This window comes from Eptesicus fuscus, chromosome 8 (genome assembly GCF_027574615.1).
Source record: "Eptesicus fuscus isolate TK198812 chromosome 8, DD_ASM_mEF_20220401, whole genome shotgun sequence".
Taxonomy (NCBI): domain Eukaryota; kingdom Metazoa; phylum Chordata; class Mammalia; order Chiroptera; family Vespertilionidae; genus Eptesicus; species Eptesicus fuscus.
The window spans coordinates 96,441,107-96,449,353 of record NC_072480.1 but is presented as its reverse complement, the minus strand read 5'-3'; positions in this window follow the sequence as shown (position 1 = coordinate 96,449,353).

Genomic DNA, 8,247 nt, shown 5'->3' with positions numbered 1-8,247 from the left:
GGCCGTGCCTGCAGGTGTGGGTTCCTCGGGCCCTCTTGGGGCAGCCTCAGCGGACCAGCCGATGTCACGGTGGTGGTGGACCTGTTCACGGTCACATGCAGGATGCACAGAAGAGTAGGCCCAGGTTATTGGGCAGCTCAGCATTCCACTCACAAGTTCCTTTAATTGCGTGGCGATGTCTATTCCGATGTACAACATCTGGTGGAAACTAAAGAAGGAAATACCTCCCGTCCAGATGTTTCCCTTATGGTCATGTAGGCAGAACACCTGTGCACTAACTTGTATTGTATCCAGATGTCTGGTGGTGTGTGCCTTTAGCCCTTCTGCTGTACAGTTTATTCCCTTCTGTTAGCCAGTAGGAAGCCCAAATTAGATTAAAATTTCATTTATCTCCAAATTTAGTCTTTAAACAAAAATAAATGGATTATAAGAATTCATAATATGGTGAGTCATGTTTTCTGCTATAAAAATGTGAGAGACTCTGTTTTCAGAAAGGCAAAGTAAAGACATACCTACCCAACCAGCTTCTCTCAAAATTCACCAGGAAACATTAAGGAGAACAGGTAATAGAAACGCATATCCCTCATAGGAAACTAATAGATGTCTGTGCCCACAATATAAGGAGACAGAATTGTGAAAGAGGAATAAGAAAGGCTGAACAGAGAGAGGGAAGGTCACACTTTAGCACCTGCAAAGGGAGTTGGAGGGCTATCTGGGAGAAGCAAGCAAATTCTCCATACGGAACCCAGAAAAGGCACGAAGATAGAAAAATCTCGCCAGGAGTCCGCAGAGTTAACTTAAACGTCTATACAAGGAGCTCGAGCCCTCCCATCCTCCGTCTCCATCCAGGACCCAAGCAGTGTGTTGACTTCTCCTTTCCTTCCTTACAAAAGCGGGCAGAGGTACAGTTCTTCCAACGTGAGAGGATTGAGGGAGTCTGTATGCTGAACAGTGAAATCCCACCCCCTTTTCACTGCTCAGACCCAGAACACCAACATCCGCAACAAATCTGCCGGAGAGGAGATAGGAGGGTGCTACCCCGGAGAAACCACTTGTAAACAGTTATATCCGGGAGGCCTCCATACAAACACCAACTGGCCCCGCAGTCTGCCTCAGTGAAGATACCTGTGTACACGCCCAACATATGTACACAGAGCTTCCGGTCAGGTCAGCTTTCTGATGCCTCACGCTTACGAGGGAATACCCCAGGTGTTAAGCGACACTCTAACAACCACGGTGAAAACAAACAATAAAGAACTTAGGGCTGGCTGGCATGGCGCAGTGGTTGAGTGTCGACGTATGAACCAGGAGGTCACAGTTCGATTCCCAGGGCACGTGCCTGGGTTGTCAGCTCAATCCTCAGTGGGGGGCATGCAGGAGGCAGCTAATCGATGGTGTTTCTCTCTCATCGATGTTTCTACCTCTCTATCTCTCTCCCTTCCTCTCTCTCTAAAAATCAATTTTAAAATATTTTTAAAAATAAAAAAGAACTCAGAGGAAACAAAAGATGATGCAAAAAACTTCAAAAAAAAACATTTAATATCATTAAAGATATGAGAAAAGATATTGGCTGCATTTATAAGAGAAAAACAAAATTATAAGAAGCAACAATAGAGAACAAGGTTCCTAGAAATTAAAAAATGACAGATATTTTTAGTTTTATAGAATAATTGGAAGGTAACAAGCAAATCTCACATAAAGTATACGTTTTTTAATGGACAATACAAAAAATAAGAAAAATGGATCCTCAATACAAAAGATCCAATATCTAGTAGAAATTCTATGAAATGAGAATTGAGATAACAGTAGATAGGAATTTAGTCAAGACATAAGAAAATTCCTCAGAAAAATTTAAGGAACATGATTTTCCAAGTTTAAAAAGCACCCCAATGTCTAGCGCATGTGAATACAGATGTGATGTGAAGGCCTGTATCAGGACTATCACCCACAGTTAAGAGCTAAAGGGACAGTTTGGCCATGGAAGTGCAGTGAGCCCATGACTCCCTATGCTTCCCAGTGGAAGCACTTTTCATACTGCACTTGCAGTAATGGAGGGCGGCGGGTGGGGGCCAAACCAAACCAAGAAAGGGAGGGAGGAAACAAAGCTCAGAGACTGGAGAGGCCGAAGCAGCTGCAAGTTGTAAGGCAAAGTTCTCAAAAAGATGTAGTTGTACAGAAAGACAGTTCCAGAATTTTGTATGGTGTCAGCTGCGTACTGGATCAGACAGGTGGAAACCAGTACTCCAAAATGCTGGGAAAGAAGGACCGGGGCTTGGTAAACTAAATATTCCCAGAGCTCATGCAGATTTCGGAACTGATTTGAGTTCCCAACGGCCAAAGGGAAGAGGTCTTACTGATCATCCAACTCTCCGTAGGGCTGAACAATCCCTGGAGTGAAGGCTACGCTACTTCCTATGTGTATTAGCAGAGCTTAGAGGCAGGTCTTTAAAGGGTTAAAGCCGATGTGCAAGTTAAACTGCTTGCCTAAAAAAGGCCCCAAATTCATCAAAATAAACAAAAAACAAACACACAAAAATCCAGACATTCAACAATGTAAAATACACAGTGTCTAAAATCCAATAAAAATATTACCAAATATCCTATCTAATAGAGGGGATATGCTAATTGACCCTCACACCATTGCAAAGATGGCGGCACCCACAGCCAATAAGGAGGGAATATGCTAATTGACTGTCCCACCCTCAAAGATGGCAGTGCCCACAGCCACAAGATGGCGGCACCCAGTCCCCTCAGCCCCACACGGGTGACAGGTGTGTGGCAAGGCCGGACCCACCCCCAGGCAGGCCCAGCCTTGCCGCACACCTGCCTCTGGAGTCCCCCAGTCCCCTCAGCCCTCCAGCCCCCCAGGGCTGGCCCGAGGCACAGGCAAGCCTCAGATGGCAGCTGCCCAGCCGCCAAGGGCCGCCCGAGGCTCAGGTAACCAGGGCTGGCGGAGGCTTGCACTGCTGTCAGTAGCAGCAGCAGAAGTGTGATGGAGCATCGCCTTCCCCTGATCGCCAGGTCACCTCCCACCCCTGGGGGCTCCCAGACAGTGAGAGGAGGCAGGCCGGGCTGAGGGACCCTCCCTCCAGTGCATGAATTTTCATGCACCGGGCCTCTAGTATCAAATAAGAAAATATGACCCAATAATCAAGAAAAAGTCAATAAATTCCAATGTCACCCCAATAAATTCAATTTAAAAAAGAAGAAGAAAGAGCAATCAGAAAAGACACAAAAGCCACAGATGATGGAGTCAGGAAAGTGGGATTTATTAAAAAGCTATTATATTGCAAACACCTATTTAAAGAAAAATATGAACCTAATGGGGAAGTAAATGGAAGATACTGAAAAGAAGCAAATAGAATTTCTAAGATAAAAAGTACACCATCTGAAAGGAACGTTCACTGGATGAACCCAGACCCAGGTCTTGGTTTCTAAATCCACTCTCCAATGAAAGAAACCAGAGCTCCTTGGAGAACTGATGGAGTCCAGGGCTGGGGTAGGGAATACACAACATGAGCCTGGCGCCAGAAAGTTAGAAGTCCTCAAAACACAAAATGAAGGAGGTATGTCGAAGGAACGTGGGAGCCAACTGAATGGCCTGTGCTTAAACCATTTTCTTTTCATATATTTTTACTGATTGCAGAGAGGAAGGGAGAGAGGAGAGAGAGAGAGAGAGAGAGAGAGAGAGAGAGAGAGAGAAACATCAATAATGAAAGAGATTCATTGATCAACTGCCTCCTGCACGCCCCCTACTGGGGATTGAGCCCTTGAGCCCACAATCCAGGCATGTGCCTTTGACTGGAATTGAACCTGAGACCCTTCAGTCCACAGGCCAACACTCTATCCACTGAGCCAAACCAGTTAGGCCATGTGCTGAAACAATTTGAACAAAAAAATAAATAAACAAGAAATATTGTGAAAACTCAAAGTATAAATATCTATGAGTCCATGCTGATATAAATCTATGATAATAGAGCGAGAGAAAGCCAAATAACCCATAGAGAAGAATTTTAATTAATTTTATGGAGGCACTCCTCCCTCAAAGAGGTGGAACATAACTGTACCACCTTAAGTGTGGGCTGCACAGTGTCTTCCTTCCAAGGAGTACTGCAGGGAAATAGGAGGGAAAATACTAGTAACTGCAATGGAGAAACCTGACAAGCACTACCTCAGACAGGCGATCGAAGTTACCATCATCAGTGATAAATCGTGTTGATGGCATGCACCCTTAATATGATGCCATGAGAATGGCACTCTACCTCTGTAGTCTTCCTCCCCTTAAACCCATCACTCCGATGCAGTAGGCAGAACAGTGGTCCCCCACATGTCTACTTTGTCAACCTGAGAACCTGTGGGTATATTACCTTATGGGCAAAAGGGATTTTGCCGATGAGATTAAGGATACAGATCTTGAGAGGGAAAGATTATTCTGGATTATCTGGGTAGACCCAACCTAATCACATGAGTCTTTAGAAGAGAAGAGCCTTTACTGGCTCTGAGACGGGGAGGGAGGGGGAGAGAGAAAGAGAGGACAATGGAAGAAGAGAAATGGAAGGGTCAGAGAGAGTTGCTGGCGTGTAGATGGAGGAAGAGACCACCAGCCAAGGAAGTAGAAAAGGCAAGGAAAAAGAATCTCCCCAGTGATTCCAGAGAGGGACACAGCCCTGCTCACACCTTGATTCTGGCCCAGTCAGACTCAGGTCAGGCTTCTACCTACGGAATTGTAAGTAATACATTTGTGTCATTTCAGCCACTAAACTTGTCATAATTTGCTACTGCAGCAATAAAAAACGAAGGCATTCAGTCTAACCATAAGAAAAGCATCAGCCTAGTTAATAATCAGGTTGATGGATTCCATTTTAAAAAGCCTGTACTGAACACAAAACCCAGAACTTAGTCAAGGAGGTAAGATTTGCATACTGGAAACAATGAGGAAATCATCTTAGAGCAATGTGTCAACTCGCAGGTTGTATGGAGGCAAATTATGCTGCCAGTTCCCTCAAGTAACCTTTTGACAAGGACAGAGTTCACTGTTGTAGTGGCTTGAATGATGTCCCCCCAAAAGGTAGGTCTATATCCTAACACCCAGAACCTGAGACTGTGACCTTATTGGAAACTGGTCTTTGCTGACATAATTAAGGGAAGGGTCTGGAAATGATATCACTCCAGATTGTCCTGGTGGGTCCGCAATGCAAAGACAGGTGTCCTTATAAGAGACAGAGAGGAGAAGACGCACCCACAGAGGAGAAGGCGGTGTGAAGACAAAAGCAGAGACTGCGGGGATGGTGCTGCAAGCCACGGGATGCTGGGGCCACCAGAACCGGAAGAGGCAAGGAGGGACTCCTCTTGAGCCTTCAGAGGCCAAGAACTACGGTCATAGTTATGCTGATGCTGTGTATATATAATGTTAATAACTACTAACTAACCACCTTTACCTTTCCAAGTACATGAGATCAAGTAGGTATAAAATCTTTATTCCTATAACTACAACATTTCATTTAACACCCGGATTCGGGGTTGGTTTGATTTTTATCATACCTCATCTCAACCTCACAGTCCTGTGTGGTCCCATATGTAAGTTGATAATTTTCCAATATCAGGCAACTTCCTGATTTGGTGTTTCTTGCATTTTTATTCCTATCCAATGCCAGGAGCAATCAAGAGATTGGGGGGGAAAAATGGAATGGCACATAAAGACTAGTGTTTTGTTTGTTAACTCTGACAAAAATGATCAAGTAATTTTGTTTTCTCTTTCTTTACCTAAGGATTTTTTCAACCCTTTTTTTTATATATTAAAACTTTCAATGAGGAAAATGAAATAGATTAAAACTAAATGTGTTTTCAGATTAACAATAAGGCCAGTGATCTTGATAAATCTTAAACAGTAGGAAAAAAATTAGCTATTTTATGTGGCTCAACAAAAATATGAATATACACATACATCCTACAGGGTCATTAACAAAACTTCAGGATATGTCTGCTTGCTTTTAATGGCATTACCTGACCAATGTTTAGCAGAATGACCCATTTTCCTGGGAACGGTGAGATATTTGGACTAAACCCATATGCCCAGCTCTTTACCACCAAAGAAGGAAGGAAGCACATAGAACTAACACTTACTGAGTATGTTCTATGCACCGGGCACTCTGCTGGGTGCTTAGACACCTTATCACCCCGGTGGTTTTCCCTGCGAGGGTGGGGATCTAATTCTCATTTTAGAATTGTATCATCTCTGCCGGGTCTGCGGGAGCAGCATCCTTACTGGCATCTGCTTCTAATTTTGCTTCCTGACAGTCCATTCTGAATTCAGATGCAACAGAGTGTTACTCAACTATATCGGGTCCCTTTCCTGCCTGGAGCCCTTCAGGCATCCCCCATGGGGATTGGAATAAAATCCACACTCCCTTCAGTGGCCTGCAACACCTCTGCACGTGGTCTGGCCCCACCTACCGAACACTCTCTGGTTGCATCTGGGGTTGCATCTGGGACAACAGTCTTCCCCACCCACTCACTGTGCTTCAGCCCAGGGGTCAGCACCCAAGCCAAAGCCAGCCAACAGCCAGTGTTGGTACTGAGCTAAGAATGGTTTTTATATCTTTAAACAGAGGGGAAAGAAATTAAAAGAAGAGCAGTATTTTGTGACATGTGAAAATGATATGCGATTCAAATGTCAGTGTCCTAAATAAAATTTCTCTGGATCACAGCCACACTCTGCCCAGGCTGGCATTTGTGCTACAATCGCTGAGTAGTCGCAATCAAGACCCGATGGCCCATAAAAGTTCAATTGTTTGCTGAGTGGTCCTCTGCTGACGCCTGCGCCTGCGTTAGTCACACTGGTCTCCTTTCTGTTCCTAAACTCGCCCTGCCCATTCTCTCCTCGGGGCTTTCTACTTCCTGTTTCCTCTTCCTCTTTGCATGGCTGGTTTGTTCTCAGATGATCCTGCTTACCATGGCAAAAACAGCAGAAGGTCACGTACTACCAGACTGGATCCTGAACCTGTAAGAAGGTCGGACTCCAATCCTGTGTCGAGAGAGTGGGTTTAAGGTTTGTTCTTTCCTATCGCAGCTGTGGGGAAGGAGGAGCTTTCTCCAGGCCGGGGCTGCTCTGAGCCCCACTGACCTGGTGACACTGGGCAGTCCACAGGGACGAGGCCCCTCAGCTGTTGCACCAGGCGACTAGGACGCTGGAGGAAGAGACTGCGTGTTGCCTCTCCAGCCTCGAGGGCACAGAGGAGGCTTAGAGACTCTCCGCACGGTCATTTCAGGGACATCTCTGTCCCATCACAGCCAGCAGAGCGGTGTGCATGTGTCCACAACAGTTTGGTGTGATCTGAGCACATGGGAACTTGCTGTAGTAATATACAGAAATGTCCTAAAAGGTTTCAAAATGTTTGAGTTAACTTTCCTGAAACTTGAAGTGTGATATTAAGGACACATACCCCACTACCCTAAACGTGTGTATCCCATAGATAAGGATTTGAACTTCGATTACTGGCTTAGAGGGACTTGCTAGGATAGCCATATGTGTGAGTGGCGTAAACCCGTGCTTTCCCCAGATACACACCTGCGAATGCACACCCTGATTGACAACCACATGTAGCCCCTCACCCTGTTAAGTATAATGGACATAATTCATTGAACTGTCACGGGTACGAACAGGCTTTAAAAACGGGTCCTGACCAGTTGACAGTGCTTGCCTGTCCAGACAGCCACAAAGGCACATCCTTCTGCCAGTCCGACAGACGACGCCACACTGTGCCGCTCCCCGCTCCTCTCTCTGCCAGACGACAGAAGAACGGCTAGTACCTCCCTGACCGAGCTCTCAGATGAGGAATGTCGGCCCCCTACATTCGGACCGGATCAGCCCAACTGCCGAACCCCAGAGGACACCACCACCGGGATCCTGTTAAGCCTGTACCCGCAGCATCAGGAACTTTTGAGAGTAATAAAGTGCTGTGTGATTTGCAACTGCATATGTTTTTATGTGGTGTAATTCCTCCGGCAGTTAATTAAATTACTTTGCGTACGCTTGAAACTGAAATCAAGGTTTTTGGTCTTTTCAGTCCTAAGCCTACCCTCGGTCCTGCTTGCGTAGAGCAGTCTCTTCGCTAGCAACTACTTAAATGTCCCAGCACTTGCACGGTTAAGTTTATCTCAAGGGACGCCTTGGGTAACACCCCAGATCCTTTTCCGGGATCTACTTGGGACAGAACTACATGGAAAATGAGGTTTCTTTCATCGCAG